At 41.9% G+C, this 22,293-nt stretch overlaps 1 protein-coding gene across 2 annotated transcripts in view; it reads left to right on the top strand.

Annotated features, from left to right (window-relative positions):
* SEC62 (SEC62 homolog, preprotein translocation factor) overlaps window positions 1-22,293 on the top strand; it is an 83,114-nt gene that overhangs the window by 12,581 nt on the left and 48,240 nt on the right. Inside the window, exon 2 of one of the 2 annotated variants that reach the window (XM_029615353.1) lies at window positions 6,177-6,218. The exons of the other annotated variant lie outside the window; for it this stretch is intronic. The gene's annotated coding sequence lies outside the window, so the exon portion shown is untranslated. The remainder of the gene's footprint in view (window positions 1-6,176; window positions 6,219-22,293) is intronic. 2 annotated transcript variants of the gene reach the window in all.

Raw genomic sequence — 22,293 nt, 5'->3', positions numbered from 1 at the left:
TCTAATGGTCTGAGAGTAATGGGGATGTGTCTCATTCCCAACATTTTTTTTTTAAGAAAAGTGCAATGAAGATGATAACCCCTAGAACTGAGATGTCACGTCTGCAGGATTTATTTATGCAGTCTGCCTGAAATAGATCAGCATTGTATTGGAAGTAAGTCTAGGTATGGGATAAAACTATTTAACCACACAAAAACAGCAAAGAGGCTAGAACATATTATAATCAATTGTCACAAAAATTCATCTCAAAAAATATATATATTAAAAATATGTCCTCTATTCAGTATATCACATGTAAGCTATAGTGTCAGACATAAGGTGCTTATACTACAATAATCCATCTCTTGCCTCACAGTGTGCTACAGGCGGCGTCAGAACTGCACTAACAACTCAGTCATCTGCTAATAGGATGTACCTTTATTCACAGAATTAGAAAAAATGTGTACTTATCTGAATATGAAGAACTTCTTCTAAATATGAAAAATGCTCATGCAAACTTGCAACTTTCATGGTCGAATTTGACTCAAACTGTCCACACTATGGTCTTTAAAATTTGTACAAACAAACAAAATCCGACACAGGCCAGAATTTCGGCAATCGCCATTGCCTGCCTCAGGGACTATCAGTACTCTAACAAAAGAACCTATTATAATATGTGTTGGCAAAATATTAAACCAAAAAATGCAGCACCTAGAAATGTCTAGACCTTTCCTACTCATAGATTGTACCAATACATCAATACATTTTTAAGGTTGAAGTGGAACGTTTCATATTTTTTTGTTACCAGTGCCATACCCACGGCGTTAGTAATTACAGTTTTAATCATCAACGCCACAGCACCAACCATTTTGTTTTTTTTAAAGAGTGACTCAAAATTTTCTTTAGTTCATTTCTTATTCACTATTAAATCAACAAAAATCAAGCTTTCAAGACTAAACAGAACAACGTTGTAGTTACTTAAATTTAAGAAAATATTTAAATTATCCTTAAGCGATGTGATGTCCAAATGTTACCAAATGCCCAACGGGGAACGAAAGAAATTTTTGAGTCACGATTTTAAAAACCCATTATAAAATGGTTGGTGGTGGAGCGTTGATGATTAAAAGTGTAATTACCAACGCTGTGGGTATGGCCCTGGTAACAAAAAAGATATGAAATGTTCCACTTCAACCTTAAAAATTTATTGATGTACTTTATTGGTACAATCTATAAGTAGGAAAGGTAATCGCCACAGTTTAAAAATTTTAAAAACTATTTCTATAAATTTCAAGAGACAAAATATTAAAAACATAAGAAAAAAACATGGCTTTCACATAAAGCAAACTCTCATACCGATGCTTGCATCTTTCAGGTGTAACTTGCTGACCTACCCCCTTACCGGAAGTTGGTATTTAAAAGTCCACCTATGATGTCACATTCACTTGTCTTAAATGTAACATAAGAATATGCCATACTAGGTCAGACCAAGGGTCCATCAAGCCCAGCATCCTGTTTCCAACAGTGGCCAATCCAGGCCATAAGAACCTGGCAAGTACCCAAAAACTATGTCTATTCCATGTTACCATTGCTAGTAATAGCAGTGGCTATTTTCTAAGTCAACTCAATTAATAGCAGGTAATGGACTTCTCCTCCAAGAACTTATCCAATTCTTTTTTAAACACAGCTATACCAACTGCACTAACCACATCCTCTGGCAACAAATTCCAGAGTTTAATTGTGCGTTGAGTGAAAAAGAACTTTCTCCGATTAGTTTTAAATGTGCCCCATGCTAACTTCATGGAGTGCCCCCTAGTCTTTCTATTATCCGAAAGAGTAAATAACCGATTCACATCTACCCGTTCTAGACCTCTCATGATTTTAAAGACCTCTATCATATCCCCCCTCAGCTGTCTCTTCTCCAAGCTGAAAAGTCCTAACCTCTTTAGTTTTTCCTCATAGGGGAGCTGTTCCATTCCCCTTATCATTTTGGTAGCCCTTCTCTGTACCTTCTCCATCGCAATTATATCTTTTTTGAGATGCGGCGACTAGAATTGTACACAGTATTCAAGGTGCGGTCTCACCATGGAGCGATACAGAGGCATTATGACACTTTCAGTTTTATTCACCATTCCTTTTCTAATAATTCCCAACATTCTGTTTGCTTTTTTGATTGCCGCAGCATACTGAACAGACAATTTCAATGTGTTATCCACTATGACGCCTAGATCTTTCTTGGGTTGTAGCACCTAATGTGGAACTTAACATTGTGTAATTATAGCCTGGGTTATTTTTCCCTATATGCATCACCTTGCACTTATCCATATTAAATTTCATTTGCCATTTTGATGCCCAATTTTCCAGTTTCACAAGGTCTTCCTGCAATTTATCACAATCTGCTTGTGATTTAACTACTCTGAACAATTTTGTATCATTTATAAATATATTGAACAGTAAGGGTCCCAATACAGATCCCTGAGGCACTCCACTGCCCACTCCCTTCCACTGAGAAAATTGTCCATTTAATCCTACTCTCTATTTCCTGTCTTTTAGCCAGTTTGTAATCCACGAAAGGACATCGTCACCTATCCCATGACATTTTACTTTTATTTAATTTAATTTATTTATTTATATATTTATTTATTTAAAGCTTTTCTATACCGGCATTCATGATACAATCATATGCCGGTTTACAAATAACACGGGGGTGCAATAACTTTGTTCTTTTAACCAGTGCAGAGGAAGCAAAAAGTTACAATATAACAAGGTTGTTGAAACTGGGGGGAAGAAGACAAGAATAGTCAAAAATAAATATAAGTCTTTACAGAGGTAGATTATTTACATTGTGCAGTAATGTCTCTTTATGGATATTATTTACATTGTGCAGTAAGGTCTCTGAATGGATATTAGACTCTGGAGGGCTTGATTGCCATAGGATCTCTTCTTGGATATTAGACTCGGGAAAGGCTTGTTTAAATAGCCAAGTCTTAAGCCTTTTTCTGAATGTTAATAGGCAAGGTTCAAGTCTGAGATCAGGTGGTAAGGTATTCCAAAGAGCAAGGCCTGCTGTAGAGAAGGCCCGGTCTCTGAGTGTAATATGGTGTGTAGATTTAATTGGGGTAACAGTCAGTGATCCTTTGTAGGCTTCTCTGATGGATCTGGATGATGTGTGTAGTCTGAGGGAGATTTGGAGGTTGAGAGGGGCTAGGGAGTGGATGGATTTATGGATGATGGTGAAGGACTTGTGTAGGATTCTGTAGTGTATTGGCAGCCAGTGTAGATTTATTAGAATAGGAGAGATGTGGTCTCTTCTTCTGGAATTTGTCAGGATTCTGGCTGCCGCATTCTGGAGCATCTGAAGTGGTTTGATGGAAGAGGACGGGAGACCTAGTAAGATAGAGTTGCAATAATCTATCTTGGAGAATATTACGGATTGTAGGACTGTTCTGAAGTCATGAAAGTGTAGGAGTGGTTTCATTCTTTTGATTACCTGCAGCTTGTAGAAGCAGTTCTTGGTTGTATTGTTAATAAATGTTTTTAGATTCAAGTGTCTATTACTACCCCTAGGTCTCTTGCTTGTGTAACAATGGTGTTCATTTAGCAGTTTGTGGGGAGTTGCTGTTTTCGGGTGTGATGAGGAGGAGTTCCGTTTTGGCCGAGTTTAGAATCAGATTTAGATTTGCGAGGAGTCCATTGATCTCTTGGAGGCAGTTTTCCCAGTATTTAAGAGTTTTTGTGAGTTTCTTTGATGGGTATCAGAATTTGAACGTCGTCAGCGTATAAGAAATGTTTTAATTGCAGGTTAGTTAACAGTTGGCATAGAGGAAGAAGGTATATGTTGAATAGAGTTGGGGATAGTGAGGAGCCTTGAGGGACTCCTTGCGAGGAATTGTAACGGGGGGATTCTTTATTATTGATTTTAACTTTGTATCCTCTGTTACTAAGGAATGTTTTGAACCATGTGTGAGCAGAGCCTTTTATTCCGATGTCTGAGAGGCGGTTTAGGAGGGTGGCATGATTGACAGTATCAAAAGCTGCCGACAGGTCCAGTAGAATTAGTAGGAAAGATTGTCCTTTGTCCAAGCCCATGATGAGGTGGTCTGTTAGCGATAGGAGTAGGGTTTCAGTGCTTAAAGCCTTGCGAAACCCATATTGTGTGGGGTGTAGTATTTCGTTGTGAATTGACCAGTTTTTCCAAAATCTTGGCTACAAAAGGCAGGTTGGAGATTGGGCGGAAGTTGTTTGGATTCTTGGGATCCAAGTGTGGTTTCTTTAGTAGTGGTTTCAGAGAGGCAGTTTTTAGGGCGTCAGGGAAGATTCCCTGTGTTAAGGAACAATTTACAATGTCCGCTAGTGGTTTGGAGATAGTTTCGGATATTAACAGAAGTAGTTTTGATGGTATTAGGTCGAAGGGATGGGAGGACGGTTTCATTTTCTTTAACAGGGATTGGATCTCTAAGGCGGTGGTAGGTTCGAACGCATCCAGTGAGATTCTTTTGTTGAGTAGTTGGTAGGAGCTAGTCAGAGGGGTGGGACTAGGTGGCAAGAGGGTTAAGAGATTGGTGATTTTACTTTGGAAGAATAGGGCTAGTTCGTCAGCTTTGGATTGTGCTTGTTCATTGGGGATAGATGGGGTGTTAGGATGTGTTAGTTCTGAAACGTAGGAGAAGAGGGCTCTTTCGTCAAAGGTAAGGTCGTGAATCTTGTGAGCGTGGAAATCCCTTTTTGCCTTTAGGGTAATCCCTTTTTGCCTTTTCCAAGAAGCCTCTCATGAGGAACTTTGTCAAACGCCTTCTGAAAATCCAAGTACACTACATCTACCGGTTCACCTTTATCCACATGTTTATTAACTCCTTCAAAAAAGTGAAGCAGATTTGTGAGGCAAGACTTGCCTTGGGTAAAGCCATGCTGACTTTGTTCCATTAAACCATGTCTTTCTATATGAATCTATTTCCTTATTCAATCCAAAAGGTTGCACTGTGTTTAAAAAATATATCCATCTTTCCACCTTTCCAAAGTCTGATTAAAGTCGCCACCTCGAATATCAGGGATAACTTGTTCAAGAACTGCAAAGGTAAAATCAGCAATCATATGTTGCATAAACAAACTATGTGTAACGAGTGGCACATCAACTTTACATCTTGTTAAAGCACTCCGATGTTCAATCATCCTAATTTGTTGCTGTCTAGTCGTTTTCTCAATTTTAGCAATTTACACTTGCACCACATAATATATACAACTCCTGAAGAGGCACAGGAAATGGCCTGTAAAAATGGTAACTTGATAGCTCAAGCATTTGCATGAGTGTTTTTCATATTGAGAAGTTCTTCGTGTTCAGATAAGTACACATTTTTTCTAATTGTGTGAATAAATGTACAGCCTATTAGCAGATTGAGTTGTTGGTGCAGTTCTGATGCCGCCTGTAGCCCACTGCAAGGCAAGAGACTGCTTATTGTACTTTAAGCACCTTATTCCTGATGCTATGGCTTACATGTGATATTGAATCGAGGACATATTTTTAATATACATTTTTTGGGTTAAATGTTTGTGACAATTGACTACAATATGTTCTAGCCACTTTGTTTTTGTGTGATTCATATAGAAGACCGCGCTGCCTTTTTGCTAACATTTTTTAACCAGGATTCCTCTTACCTGATGTTTGGTTTTTCCCTTCGTAGCTGCTGTTGTTGCTATTTCAGTGCAACAAATAAATCTGCCAGACTGCTAGACTTTGATCTCATTGAACATGTAGAAGAGAGAAATACAAGGAAGTAATAGGATCTTGTTTTTCCTTCAGTTTGCACCATCCCTGGAATTGAGGCACTGGTTGTCTTTATCCTTATTGTAGTCAAAATAGGTCTTGTTCTTTAAGTGTTAATGTCTTGATCTCCCTTTAAGAACTTTGTTCAACAGACTCAGGAAGGACCTTGTCGTGGTTCTGTTGCTCATAGCACAATTTGCTATGCTAACGCTTCCTGTGCATACTGCTAAAATATTCATGGTTTTAGATAGATGCTGTTTGGAAGAAGGTTAAAAGGGCACATTCTTGAATTTTCTTTTAAGTTATGCCTAGCAGTGAGTGTATTTTCACCTGTGAGATGACTGAATGTGTTTTGGAAAGGGAAGAGAGAACAACTATGGTACCTAGCCTGTCAGATGGAGAGTTCAGTTTACAAATTTATTTTTCTTTCAATTTTCAGCACTGCTAATGATACCAGATCGTCACAGATGCGCACTGTGCTGTACGTACCTGTTATGGTGTATCTTTAACTGCCCCCCAAGCCTTCAACACACCCAGCCTCTCTCTCCAAGTTTCAAGTTCCCCCTGTTACACTGATATAAATAGTAAACCGACCCATTCATCTGTGTTGAGACTTTATGTCTCTGTCAATTTGCTAAAACAATGCAAGGCCACCTGCAAATGTACTTTTTTTTATCAGTGTTGCTGTATATATGAAATGGTTAGATTAATTGGGAATTCTTTTTTTATTTACCAATCTCTTTCATGTGATCCATTGGTATTACCTGGTGCTAGATTTCACATCAGAAAAAAAGTGGCTTCCAGTGCCAAGGACAGAATAATTTTAAGATAAAGAAAAGATTTATTTTTGATCATGACTATTGATTGGAAAGTTTACTTTTCAGGAGATAAGGGAAGCTCCAGTGTTACCTTCTTCAGGAGCTAATTCTGCTGCTTGTTAAGTGTCTGAATATCTCCAAGGTATCAATGCACTCTTTCAATGGAAAGAAGGCTCTGGAGCAAGGGGGTCATGGGATGAGGGTAAAAGGGGGTAGACTAGAGTGTAATCTAAGGAAATGCATGGAACAACCTCCCAGTAGAGGTGGTAGAGACAAAGAAAGTATCTGAATTCCAGAAAGCATGGAACAAGGACATGGGATCATTGAAGGAATGGTAGGGTTGTAGAGTAGAACAGTTGATATGGTTGGGTAGACTAATTGGGCCATATGGACTCTTTCTGCTGTCATGGTTCTGTGTAACATGTGGCTCAAAGCCTTATGCAAAGAAAATAATTTTAGATATATTGGAGACTGTGGCTGTATTTAGAGCAATAAAAGGCTATACTGTAATGAGGACCGAAATCTTTCTGTAAGTAAGAAATTTGGTTAAACATCTTGTCATGGACATCCAAAAGTTGAGAATGAAGGGGGAGGTTATAGTGGGTGATTTTTAACCAGAAAGATATAGATTGGAGAATTCTGTTCTTCTTTAGAAGAAGAGAGATCCTGGGCTATTTCTCAAGGGGTTCTTATCAGACAAATGAAGGGAAAGGGTGGTACTGGAGAAGTCATTTCTAATGTCCAGGTAGCAGATTGCTTGAGCACCAGTCATCATAAGACAATATGATCTGAGATAACCAAGGCAGAAAGGAGTTGCACAAAAGTCCAAATCCTTGGATTTCAAAAATACCAATTTTGGTAAAATGGGACAGTACCTCAAAGAGGTGCTAGCAGGGTAGGAAGATTAAGATATAAATTAGAACAGTGGGCTAAACTAAGAAGAACTATAGAAAAAACAATAGATCTTTTGTTAAGAATATTATTAAATGACAAGAGACCAATATGATTTTCAACAGAGGTAGTGGAAAAAATAAGAGCAAAAAAAAAACCCCCCCCAAAAGTCCAAGGGATCTTAGAAACAGGAGCACAAGGAAGAATATATAATTAAAATAGGCAGGGGAAGTAGAATGGCAAAGATGCTTGTGAAAGAAAAAGTAACTAAAGAGGTAATGGTGTTTTCAGGTATGTCAGTGAAAGGAAGAGTTAGAGGTAGGAATGTAGAACTAAGAGGAAATGAGAAATGTATGAAGAGGGGACAAGGAAGAAGGAGATTGGTATTCACAAAAGGACAGCTGATTAATGGAAAGAGTACATATGAAAACAGAGTCAAAGCCATGCTTTTTATGGAGGAGAGTGTTTGTGTAGAACTAGAAAAACAGTCATGGGACTGGATAGGACATATCCTTGGATGTCAAGAGTTCTGAGAGGTTCTGGTGGGTCTACTGAAAGATCTTTTCAATAGATCAGACAAGCATAGTCCCATAGGACTGGAGAAGGGCACATTTTGTCCTTTCATAAAAGGGTAACTGAACATTAGTAACTACAGATCAGTTAGTCTTACTTTGGTGGTAGGAAACCTAATGCAGATTCTACTGAAGGAAAGGATAGCAGATTATCCAGAAACCAATGGTTTGCAGGACCTGAAGCAATATGGCTTTTACCGGAGGAAGGTCATTTCACAAAAATCTGATGAATTTCTTTGAGTGACTAGAGTATTAGGTCAGGAGCTGGTGCTGGATGTAGTGTACTTGGGTTTAATCAGAGCTTTTTGATACTGTCCTATACATACAGGAAGCTCATAAATAAACTGAACAGCCTGAAGGGAGACCTCAGCTGTTGAGTGGTAGACAAAGGTTAGGGATAAATGGAATTCATTCTGAGGAAAGATGGGTGAGTAGTGGAGTGCCCCATTGATCTGTCCTAAGGCTGTTCTGTTTGGGATCTATGTGAACAATATTGTGAATGGAATAAAAAGGTTTTCTTTTGTGAAAATAACACTAAGATTTGTAACAGAGTGGCATGGGCAGTAAGAAGTGATCTGAGAAAGTGGAGGAATGATGGAATGCTTGGCAGTTAAGATTCAATGCAAAAAAAGTGTGTTTTATTGTCATGCATTTAGGGTGCAGAAATCCAAGAAAGCAGGTACACAATAGGGTGATAGATACTGATGTGCACTGAGCAGAGGAGAGACCTTGAGGTGGTTCATTTTATTTAAAAATTATTTCTATGCTGCACTCTTCCATGATTGCAGTGGTTTACAAACTCTAGAATTAACATACATAGTTAAAATAAACAAATCATGAGGTCCATTTGTATCTGTTGTATGGTTTGGCTAGTTAGCCAGATAACATTATCTGGTTAACTGGCAGGGTATATTATATCTGGCTATCTTTAGGGGACAGGGCCATGGCCTGACCACAGTTAGCCGGTTAAGTTATCTGGCTAACACCGCTCCTCCCTGGAGCACCCTCCACTTACCCAGCTAAATCTATTCTGAATATGTTGGTTTTGCATTTAGACAAAACACTTTTAAGTCCTTCATCTAAATGGCTTTTGAATATTGACCTCCATAGTTATAAACAGAAATAAAAACTTACATAACAGAACAATCTGCATCTGTTATTTCCATCTGACCCAGTTCCATAATTAGTCTGATTTGTATCTGATCTTCAGGTAATGAAACAGTATAAGTAAGGTGATAGCTAGAGCAATACTAGAGTGCATAGGAGAAGAATAACCAGCAGAAAAAATGGAGGTAGTAATACAATATTGATAGTGAGGCGGCACCTAGGATAGTATGTCTAATTCTGAAGGCTGTACCTCCAAAAGAGTATAGATAGACCAGAGACTATTCAGAGAGAGGCTACCAGAATGATGTGGGGTAGGCATTAAAAACCATGAGAAATAATTCTTAAATGTTAAATATGATCCGATGTTGGTATCATCATATAGGCCCATCTCCCTCCTAAATGTAGACCAGAAATTGTTGGCAAACATACTGGCTGACCGGTTAGCTTCCCTACTTCCCCCATTAATACAGCTGGGACAGGTAGGATTTGTAAGGAAACGCTATGGTCTTACTAACATCAGGAAAATTCTCACTGCCATGGCTCTTTGTGGTCACATGGGGGAACTCTATCTTGCAGTTAGCTTTGATGCTGAAAAAGCATTCGACAGGGTGGACTGGCATCTTTTCTCGGTCCTGGACCAGGTGGGGGTCACGGGTTTTTTTTAGACACGGTGCATCTCCTCTATTGTAATCCAGAGGCGATTATTCTGGCCAGTGGCAGTCCGCGCCCTTTGTGGTTCAGCGAGGCACGAGGCAGGGTTGCCCGCTATCCCCCCCTGTTATTCTTACTTCAGTTGGAACCACTATTGCGTGCGATCCAGCTTGATAAGCGTGTCAAAGACTTACACTTTCATCAGGAGACGTTTAAGTATGCTGCCTTTGCCGATGATATATTGGTCTTTTTAACAGACTCTTCAAGGTCATTGTCAGCCCTGTTGTCCATCTTTGCAGATTTTGGGTTGTTCTCGGGTTTGAAACTGAACCCTGACAAGTCTGAAGCCTTGGGATTTCCAGACGCATTGAAAGATAGCTGGGGCGGTCCCTTTCCCTTGGCTTGGGCGGCAGGGAAGATTAAATATTTGGGGTTGTTTATTACCACAGATATAGTTTGCTTGTATGATTACAATATTACTCCTCTTCTAAGTCAGATGCAGGCTAAATTGCACACATGGGCACATCTGCCCTTGTCGCTTAACGGGCGGAATAACTTGTTCAAAATGACCCTTCTCCCAAAATGGCTATATCTTCTTCAAAATCTCCCTCTACTCCTCACTACTGCTGGAGACGGCACTGTGGTGCTTTCTCTGGCGCAACAAAAAGGCCTGTATCTCCCTCACCTGCCTGCAAGATAGATGGGGTGGCGGGGGTTTGAGTGTTCCCGACGTAGGCGTGTATAATTTGGCTTCAATATGCAGATCATTAGAGAGTGGTTGGTGGGGGAATCTTATTTTGTGAATCTCCCCACCAAAATTACGTTAACCGATCCCCTGGATCTATGCTATGTGCTTCAGTGCCCTGATGATAGATATTCTCCTCCTCCTCCGCTTCGGGTATTAGTGTCCCCTATTAGACAAACGTGGGCTAGACTTATGAAGGCCCTATCCTTGCTCTCTACATCTACCTATTTATTGCCGCTCTGGGGCAACTCTGAGTTTGCCCCGGGGACTCAGTTCTCGGGTTTCCAAATTTGGAGAGCTAAGGGCGTGCTCCAGCTGGGATAGGTACTAGATGCGACTGGCCGCTTGCTACCACTCATGGATCTTGTTTCCCTGTATGATCTACGGCAACCCCAACATCAAGTCCCTGCCAGCAGCGTCCCTTCAACTACAGTTTTTACCACCTTAGCCCTGTTTTTATTGGGAAAGGAGCGTCCGCCATCCCTTTCTTATTACTATAAGCAGTTGCTGTATTCGCTCTGACCCTCTCTCATGGTTGGTTGAGAAATGGAATAAAGAGAGCAATTTTTAGCTCACTGTTCCTGTGTTGAAGACGAGTTTCCATAAGATAGCGTCAACCTCCCCCAACATGTACTTCAGGGAAATGCAACATAAGTTCCTATGGAGGGCACACATGTCTACGGTTGCCGCCTTTCACACTCATATTTTAGCCTCTCCCCTTTGTGTGAAATGTCAGTGGGAGGAAGGGTCCCTTACTCAACTCTTCTGGTCTTGTCTACCTATTGAAAAATTTTGGGGTCGCATTGTTAGATACCTAAATGATTTGATGCATGTTCACCTTGTACTCTCCCCAAAGTGGTTATTGTTTGATGCTATTCCAAGTAGATTGCTTCGGACCCCAGATGCTCGCCTCCTGGTCAGAAAGGCATGTTGTTTGGGGAAGAAAATAATTTGGTTGCAATGGAGGGGCTCGGACCCACCTTCGTATTGGGCATGGCGCAACCATGTCCATAAAATGATGCTCATGGATGAAATGGCATCGCGGACTACGCCTGCCTTTCAGCGGTGTTTCCGCCAGACATGGAATCCCTACATTCAGTCGCTTTCAGCGAAATCCAGGAATTTGCTCTTAAAGAACTTTAGCTGAGGACAGATACTCTGAGTGACTACATAAAGCCTGCTGTATCGTTTTCTTCATAGTTCAGCGCTGTGTCTATCCAAGCCTGGGGTGCAGGGGATGGGGGGTTGGGAGGCAGGCATGGGGCAGCCTGTGAAGGGGGGGGGAGGGTGAGAGTTTTTGGGGGGGATTGAAAGAGTTAAAATAATTGCATAAATACTGTTATGGCATATCCGTCCACTGGGGTACACTCGTTGAATGCTTATATGTCATGTCTGTTTCACTTTCTGTACCTCTACTTATACTTAATAAAAATGTTAAATTAAAAAAAAAATGTTAAATATGTATGACCTAGAGAAGAGATAAGGGGGGGAATGATAGACATTCAAATACCTTAAAGGTATAAGAACATAAGAAATGCCATGCTGCGTCAGACCAATGGTGGCTCAACACCATCTGGAAGTACCTAACAAATTCCAATAAGAAGTCTGTTTCATTTTGCTCCCTCCAAGAATTTAAAGGTAGAGAATACAAAGTCTGTCTGGCTAATAATTATTTATTGACCTGGCATAGGTTTTAAACTCAGTTAAACTACTAGCCTTAACCAAATTTTCTGCCAGCAAATTCCATAGCTTAATTGTGCATTAACTGAAAAAAATACTTTCTTAAATTTTGTTTTTACATTTGTTTCAGGGATTGTAAGCAAGTTTAGGGATGCAGGGACCTGTCTGCTACAGGGCACTTCCAATTGCCTTCCCTCCTTACTCCACAATCCTAAATCAGGAAAAAGACAATGTATTCTCCTCACAAAGTATTTCCAATGTCTGAATTGGATCTACAAATTGAAGTATCTCCACCAGATCCACGGAAAAAATCTCCTCCAGAAGATTTTTCATTCACAACCTTTATCCAGGAAATGGCTGACACCATACCATTCACTTTGGTCACGGAGCAAGATACCAGACAACAAACATTGGAGATACTTCAATTTGTAGATCCTCCAAAGCAAGTGGTAGCAGTACCAGTACATGATGTTCTGCTGGATTTGCAACATCGCATTTGGGAACACCCCTGCTCAGTGCCAGCTGTTAACAAACGAATGGACAGTACATATTTGGTGCAGTCTGCTCCTGGCTACCAAAAATCGCAGCTCCCTCACCAATCAGTAGTGGTAGAGTCTGCATAGAAAAAATCCAAAAGAATTAGGCCGCATTCATCAAATCCCCCAGGAAAAGATCATAGATTTTTAGAAGCCCTGGGGCGGAAAGTATACCAAGGGGCTATGTTGAATTCTAGAATATCTTCATATCAACTTTACATGACCCAATATCAACGAGATTTGTGGAAGCAAATGCAGGAATTCATTCCATCTCTTCCATCACAGTATCAAGAAGCAGCCCAAGCCATCATCCACAAAGGACTGTAGGCAGGCAAACATGAAGTACGTGCAGCCTATGATGGGTTCGAGACAGCTTCCAGAGTGGCTGCATCTGGGATCAGTGCCAGGCGATAGGCATGGCTTAAAGCCTCGGACCTCGGGCCTGAAGTCTAGGATAAATTAGTAGATCTGCCATGTCTAGGAGGTAACCTCTTCGGATCCAAAGTACAGGATGCAGTTGCTCAATTGAAAGAGCATACAGAAACCCTGAGACAGCTCTCCTCAATCCCACAGGATCCACCTGCGCACTCCGTTCATAGGCCTCAAAGAAAAGATACTAGAAGACCCTTCTACAGACAAAGACGGTACTACCCTCTTACGTCTAGAACCAGGTTCTCTAGGTCACAACAAAGACCTCAGCCCAGGCAACCTAGGGCGACTAGGCCTCAACCTACACCACAGACAGGGCCTGCTGCTGGTTTTTGAGGCCACTCCCAGAGAACACAGCTACCTCTCCAATCCTCATCCACAGCTTCTGGTAGGAGGTCGAGTATCCTCCTTTTACAACCATTGGCTTCAAATAACAACAGTCCAATGGGTACTTGTAATCATATCTCGAGGATACCAACTCAATTTCCTCTCAATTCCAACAGATTCTCCTCCGAGATGTCTTTCTCAGCGAAAATCACATAATTCAATTGCAAGTAGAATTATCCACCCTTCTGAGAGCCAGGGCTATAGAACAGGTGCCACGGGCTCAGCAGGGCAGAGGATTTCCCCCAGGCTGACTTGCGCTATTTCTTTTCTTCTGGTGATAAAATAATGATTATTGATGATTTTCTGCAGCTCTCTGGCATGTAGCCTCTGCTGTACAGTCAAATCATTGCCCATGCTCACGAATGTGGGGAACAAACTTGCTGAGAAATACTTTAAAATTTACTAAGAAGTACTTTTTTAAAAATATTACGATTGCAAATCTGTTGAACGGTACGTACCTTAAGCTATGACCAGCCGAAATAAGCATGGAGTTTATCATCACGTCGGGGTCACCAGATGTAGAGTATGGAGGCATAGAACACACTTGAGGCAGCTTTCATGGCAGGCAGGAAGAGAGAAGGGCTGAGCCCTCACGAGGCTCTTCTTTTTATTGTACATTCATACAAAGGCAGATGATGTGTCATTACATGATTGGCTACTTTCCCCATAGCAACAGACGAGTCCCTACACTATTGGCTTTGGCTCAGGGGGTGTGCACGGATCATCTCATTGGCTGCTGAAATCTATACCTCCTGACTTTGTCCTGCCTCTGACTAGGGAACACCCAGCCCCTCCCCCAGGAATTCAGGGCTAAGCACAAGCCAGAGAAATACATGATAGTCAGGTATCCTTTCCCAGGCAGAGACTTAAGCACAAGTGATGCTTTTATTCAGGCAAATGTCAGGGAGAAGGGAAGTTAATGTTTAAACCCTGATGAAATGGCTTGCTGGCAAGCGCATATTTCCCACAATTCCCGTTATTTCCTCATGCCAAAGAAAACCGGAGGCTTACGTCCTATCCTAGAGCTCAGAAATCTCAACAAATTTCTGAAGAAAGAAAAGTTCAGGATGGTGTCACTAGGCACCATGCTTCCACTTCTTCAAACAAAGGATTGGCTTTGTTCTCTGGATCTTCAAGACGCTTAAGCTCACATTCCAATATTCCCTCCTCATCGCAAGTACCTGTGCTTCATGGTGGGGCATCAACATTTCCAGTACAGAGTACTACCATTCGGATTTGCCTCTGCTCATAGAGTATTCACCAAATGTCTGGCAGTAATAGCAGCACACTTGCACAAGGAAAGTGTCCATGTATTTCCTTATTTAGACGACTGGCTCATCAGAAGTCAATCTCAACAAGGAGCTCTCGCTTCTCTCAGTCGAACAATTACTGTACTTCACTCCATGGGCTTTCTCATCAATTAAAAGTCCCATGTCACTCCCTCTCACCTGCTTTAATTCATAGGAGCAGAATTGAACACCATCCTATCAAAGGCCTTTCTACCCGAGGATCGGGCAAAGACACTTTCCCTTTTGGCAAATTCCATTTACTCAACGAAACAAGCAACAGCTCATCAATCTCTAACCTTGCTAGGCCACATGGCCTCCACAGTTCATGTCACTCCTATGGCAAGGCTAGCCATGAGAGTAACCCAATGGACTTTAAGATCACAATGGATCCAAGCCAATTCAAGTAACCCACCAGCTACGTTCCTCTCTTCTTTGGTGGGTAAACAAGGACAATTTGCGCAAGGGCCTACCCTTCCAACAACCAGTCCCACAGATAACGCTAACTACAGATGCATCCATCTTGGGTTGGGGAGCTCACATACACAACCTCCAAACCCAGGATACTTGGACAAAACTCGAAGCAACATTTCAAATCAATTTTCTGGAGCTTCGAGCTATACGTTATGTGCTGCATGCGTTCAAGAACTGCCTTTCACAAAAGACTATTCTGATCCAAACGGACAACACAGAAGCCATGTGGTACTTCAACAAACAGGGAGGTACAAGCTCGTATCTCCTTTGTCAAGAAGCTGCACAGATTTCGGGCTGGGCCCTGAAACACTCAATATTCCTCCGGGCCACTTATCTGGCAGGCATTCACAATGTACTGGCGGATCGACTCAGTCGTTAATTCCAACCACACTAGTGGTCCCTGGATCCCTCAGTAGTGACCAGGATCTTTCAGCGTTGGGGGGCAACCAACAATAGATCTTTTTGCATCACATCTGAATCACAAGGTGGACAAATTCTGTTCTCTACACAAACAGAAGAACCAACCAGCCAAGGACGCCTTTGCTCGCCCTTGGAACTCAGGCCTTCTATACGCGTATCCTCAATACCGCTCATAACCAAAACTCTAGTGAAGCTACAACAGGACAGGGGGACCATGATTCTCATAGTCCCGTATTAGCCTCGACAAGTATGGTTTCCCACACTTCTAGACCTCTCAGTCAGGGATCCAATTCATCTCGGAGTAACTCGGGATCAGGGTCAGTTGCGCCATCCCAACCTTCAATCCCTATCCCTGACAGCATGGATGTTGAAAGCTTGATCTTACAACCACTCAGTCTCTCAACAAATGTATCTCAAGTGCTTATAGCTTCACGTAAACCTTCAACACGGAAGAACTATTCTTCAAAATGGAAAAGGTTTACTTTGTGGTGCAGGCAAAAGAATATTGATCCTGTCACCTGCCCCACAACTTCTCTATTAGACTACTTATACCATCTTTCAGACTCTGGTCTACAGACTTCATCTGTAAGAGTCCATTTAAGTGCAATCTCAGCTTACCATAACAAGATGGGAGATGCACCAATATCCACACAACCTCATGTCAGCAGGTTTATGAGAGGTTTAACTCAATGTAAACCACCAATTCGGCCACCAGTCACAGAATGGGACCTGAATTTGGCCTTAACTAGCCTCATGCGTTCTCCTTTCGAACCCATGAATTCATGTGATATTAAATTTCTCACATGGAAGACTATCTTCCTCATAGCCATTACATCAGCTAGAAGGGTTAGTGAGTTACAAGCACTTGTCACGTATTCGCCCTATACAAAATTCCTACATGACAGAGTGGCTCTCCATACACATCCAAAATTCCTCCCCAAGGTAGTTATGGAATTCCACTTGATCCAATCCATAGTTTTACCCACATTTTTTCCAAGGCCTCATTCTCACCAAGGAGAACGGGCCTTACATACATTGGACTGTAAGCATGCGCTAGCATTTTACTTAGACCGCACTGCAGTCCACAAGAAATCCACTCAACTCTTTGTATCTTATGATCCAAACAAACCGGGTAAAGCAGTGGGTAAACATCCTCTATCCAACTGATTAGCAGATTGCATACAGTTTTGCTATGAAAAAGCAGGCCTTCCTCTCCAAGGGCGAGTAAAGGCACATTCAGTAAGAGCAATGTCAACCTCAGTAGCACACTATCGTTCAGTGTCAATTCTTGACATATGTAAAGCAGCAACATGGAGTTCTCTTCACACCTTTGCAGCTCATTACTGTTTGGATAAACAGGGACGACAAGATTCAGCCTACGGACAATCTGTCTTAAAGAACTTGTTTCCAGTTTAATCCCAACTCCTTCTAGATCCAATCTGCTGTGACCTTCGGCTGCCTCATTTTCAACAACAATGCTTCACTGTTGCTTTACTACAAAATGACTCCGCCTCTAGCTTGCTAATTACCCATATGTGAGGACTAGCATCCTGCTTGTCCTGGGATAAAGCAAAATTGCTTACCTTGTATAGGTGTTATCCCAGGACAGCAGGATGTAGTCCTCATGAAACCCACCCGCCACCCCGCGGAGTTGGGTCCGATACGTTTTATTATTTTATTTTTGCTCAAGCTTATTGCTTCATACGAGACTAGAGAGAGACCCCTGTGGCAGAGAATATCATGGCATGCTCAGTGGCCTCACAGGGCCAGTCAAAAGTTTCTAGAAACTTTGACAGAAAGTTTTCCCACAATAGGGCTCCGTCAGTGACGTCACCCATATGTGACTTCCGACTGACCTAAGACTGGAACCTTGCCTTCATACCTTTCGAAGACAACTGAAGACGTGGCTTTTCCTCCAAGCCTTCCCCTAGTCAAAATGTCACTTCGGACTCAGCCTAAGGAATGAGATAATTACCAATCTCATAACCAGTTATATATTATTTATTTGTTGCTAATTTCCGCTCTATCTTTCTTCCTGGCTACTCTAGCCCCCAAGTTCAATGCCCTTGTTTTATGTAACTTTGCTTGATTCAGCCTTCTTGTTTTTGGTTACTCTTGTTTATCCCCTAAGTTCCATGTAAACCGGCCTGATGTGAATTCTATTCGTGAAGTCCGGTATAGAAATATATATTAAATAAATAAATAAATGTGAGGACTACATCCTGCTGTCCTGGGATATCACCTATTACAAGGTAAGCAATTTTGCTTTATTTAAACAAGAACTCACAGACAGGCAGATCTAGATAACGTATCCTTCAGTGTAAAGTTCTCATCAGAGCACGGTTTCTTCTTTTTCCACTGAGACAGTGTTTTTGGGGCCTGTCAGTATTTGACTGCATGCTTCTTTGGTGGTTATAGTTCATATTTGGTGCTTTCAGTGGTAGAACATGAGATATCTCCCTACAGAATGTCCCCTAGATTTAGTACTATCTGAAAGGGTAAATAACCATCCCTATTAACCTGTTCTGTACCACACATAATTTTATAAACCTTTATTATGTCGCCTTTAAGTCATCTGTTCTCCAGGCTGAAGAGCCTAACCTGTTTAGCCTTTCTTCATAAAGGAGCCACTCCATCCCATAACTATTTTTATTGTACTTCTCCAGGCTTTTTCTAGTTCTGTTATATCTTTATCTGATCTGTGGTGATCCAAAATGCACCAGTACTCAAGGTACAGCTGCATCATGGATTGATACAGAAGCATTACTGTATTCCCAGTTTTGTTTTCTCTTCTTTTCCAAATAATTCCTAACATTCCAGTTAGTGTAATCAGAGAAAAAAGTCAAAATTGATGTTATAATTCATTTGGATCAATGATGTGACTAGAAACAGCATCTCTGCAGTACAGATAGATTTCCAGAGTTTGGGGAAGCGATTTGGGCACTCGATGAAGATCATAGCCTTTGCAGAGAGAAAGACTATGCCATATAAATGGCTTCAATTCATGGCACAAAACCTAGTGTAAAGAAAACTGCTTTAAATATATAGGGGGCTGGGACTGCATATGGAATAATAAAAAGCTATATTGGCAGGAAAACGGATTTTAATTAAGAAATTCAGATCGTATGTTGACAGGAAACTAAAAAACAGGGGTAGTAAATGGAAGCCGTTGGACTTGGGATGTCACCCCAACAAACACATGCAGACTGTGGGGAAAATAACAAAAGAAATAGATTGAATAGTCTATTCTTCAGCAAAATGCTTGAAGTAGAGACCAAGAAGAGACAAAACAGCTGGAAAGCTTTGAGCACAAAGGTTCATAGTCTAGACCAGTGGTTCTCAACCTTTTTTCTGTCGGGACACACCTGACAGATGGTTCTCACGTGCATGACACACTGAACCCATGATCGTCACGGGGCTAGATGTAAAACTACAGTTTGCATCCACAGGAACCCCCCCCCCCCCCCGTCCCACAATAATGGATGTAAAGCAGAATTACGACATTCCCCATACAACTCATCCTACAAAAAAGATGTTCTGGTGTCATCTCAGTAATGGCAACTCAAACTCCTTCTACTACCAGGCTCAATAGCCCTACTTATGAAAAGACAGCAGTTTACCACCAATGCATGTCCTCTTGAGAAAACACAACAAATAAGACTGATACAAACACTTACATGCCAGTAAAATATCTCATCTCAGTAACACACACAGAACCGACCTAACATACTCCCAGGATCTGCAGTAATACACATAAACGAATCCGCCCACAGTTACACCTGCATTATGGAATGCACTCAACCAGTAACAACCCTATCTATGAAAAGAAAACACTACAAATATTAAACCAGTCCCTAAACACCGAAACACCTCTTATTAGGAAAACAGAACTAGCAAACAGCTATAGATCTCCACACAGAAATAATTGTAAAACTATACTAATAAGCAGAATAAATGTTTCAAACAGCTATGAACATAATAACATCCAACAATTTAAAAACATAAAAACTATTAAAAATTCTCCAAACACCAATAAAATATTTCAAAAAAGCAGACACATCACATAATATTAAATAATTAAAATGGCAGTCAATCAAGAAAGATAAACTTAAAAAGCCACCTTTAGTTACTCCCTCCAGCAGCTCTCCTACTCCTGTCCTCTTCCATGCAGGCCGTAGCACACACCAGAAGCAGCAGTAGTGGCTAAGCTCTATACTCATGGTCCTCTTCCTTAGGGCCCATGACCAGTCTCTCTGTCTCTCACACTCACACCATACCAGTCATATCCCCATGACCAGTTTCTGTCTCTCAAACACACCAGTCATCACAGGCTTCCCACTCCCATGTTCTGTCTTACATATACGGGCTTCTCACTCCCATACTGTGTCTCACACACACCCAGGTTTCTCACTCCCATGCGCTCTCCACATGCACGGGCTTCTTATTCCCTTAATCAATTTCTTTCACATACACACACCCCAGTCTCTCTCTCACACACCATCTCCTTACCAACTAGTCTCTCTCTCATGCATGCACACACACACAGGCTTCCCGCTCCCATGCTCTCTCACATATACAGGCTTCTCAGTCCCATGCTTTCTCACATACCTAGATTTCTCACCTCCATGCTTTCTCTCTCACACACACACATCACCTCCCTGACCAATCTCTCACTCTCTCACACACACTCCAGTCATCTCCCTGACCAGTCACTTTTATTGTCTCTCACATATACACACATCACCTCTCTGACCAGTTTCTCTCAATCACATACTTGCTCTCTCTCACACACTTATACACATGCTCTCAATCAAATACATGCTCTCAATCACACACATTCACTTACAGGCTGGCTGTCTTCTCTCTCTCTCTCTCTCTCTCTCTCACTCCCTCCCCCCCCCCCCCCCCCCCCCAGCACAAATGGTAGCTCCAGAAACCTCCTCCAGCCCCTGTAGGCCAAGAAAGAAGAATCCCATCGGCCGCGGGAGGCTTATACTGCTGTCTCCTTTGCAGATTGCCGGCTGCTTCGATTGCTCTGGGCCACGCTACTGCTGCTGCTGCCGCTACTTTTCCACACACCGTGGCTCTTTCTCCTACCTGCGCACTGCTTATCACTTCCTGTTCCGGAGCAGGTGCGGGAAGAAGAAAAGGCCAGCCGCGGGTGCCACAGCTTCCTCTAACAATGCTGCCGTTCCCATTGGGCTTGAACGTGCTGTTAGCCCGGCGGCAACAGCAGCAGAGAAGGAAGAGCACGCGACACACTGTTGAAACTTTAAAAATCAGCTTCAAGGTCTGCCCCAAGAACACACCGAGGTCCAAATTTAATACAAACAAATTCAAGTTTATTATTTAATATTGAAAGCCAATCATATAAGACCTCTGGAAAACCCAGAGTGAGAGCTCCATCGTTTTTCAAAGCTCTCCCTGCATGTCTTAGCGTTTGTCAGTGAGTGCTGAGTTTTTATAGGTAAAACATACAATGATCCCTAATAGGATTTCATAGAGTATCAGGTACCACGTGTCCTGTGTCCAAATCAGACAGTCTATGTCTGAGATTCCCTGGTCCCGCTTCCCATATTGAGATCCAATTAGGCCTAGCGGAAACCCACGTGTCTGCTGATTACTTTTGGTAATTCTGGATTGGCCACTGTTGGAAACAGGATGCTAAGCTTGATGGACCCTTGGTCTGAGCCAGTATGACCCAGTGTGGCATGTTCTTAGTATGGCATGTTCTTTGTTCTGTCACTCTTTTCAGTCTTTTGATCAGACTCTTAATCTAATGGGGATCTCCAGTTACACTGGGCCCCTCAAGTCGAGACAGTATTCTGTGAGACCATGGCCTGGTCCATGTGTTCATTGTGACCTCATGACCCGCCATCATATCTGAATAGGTCTGAATTCATTCCAAATGTCTCCCAGAAGCCATTCAAGCTCGGGTCAGTCTGAGTTCCTTGTATGCCAGAATTTTCGGTTAGGCCAGAGGCAGCAAAGGATTCTGGATAAGCTGAGTGAACCAAAGTCTGAGCCAAAGTCTTCATGTTAGGCTTCCCATATCTCAACACCTGCCGGTACTTGGTGACACACTAGTTGAGAAGCGCTGCTTTAGAATGAAGACTTCTGATCATTTTAGTAGATACCTTCTGGACCCACTTCATCCGGTTTATAGCCTGTTAAAGGTGCGTTCTCTAGAACTGTACACAGTATTCCCAATGAGGTCTTGCCAGGGACTTATACAGGGGCAATAACACCTCCTTTTTTTTCTGCTGACCATTCCTTTCCCTATGCAGGCAAGCAACCTTTTGTCTTTTGCTGCTACCTTAAACTCATCAGATACATTCACGCCTAGATCCCAATCTTCTTTCATGCTTAGAAGAATTTCACCCCTCTACTGTACCTCTCCATTCGGTTTTTGCATTCCAAGTGTTTGACACTGCATTTTGTAGCATAAAATCTTAGCTGTCAGACTCAACACCATTGGTCGAACTTTGCTAAATCCCTGGTGCTGGGCAAGGGGTGGGGGGAGCAAGGTACCACATATGTAGAATGGAAAGTGTTCTTTT

The sequence above is a fragment of the Rhinatrema bivittatum genome, chromosome 9, assembly GCF_901001135.1.
Source record: "Rhinatrema bivittatum chromosome 9, aRhiBiv1.1, whole genome shotgun sequence".
In the NCBI taxonomy this organism is placed as follows: Eukaryota; Metazoa; Chordata; class Amphibia; order Gymnophiona; family Rhinatrematidae; genus Rhinatrema; species Rhinatrema bivittatum.
Note: the sequence above shows the minus strand (reverse complement) of the source record. Positions and strands in the feature narration are given on the sequence as shown.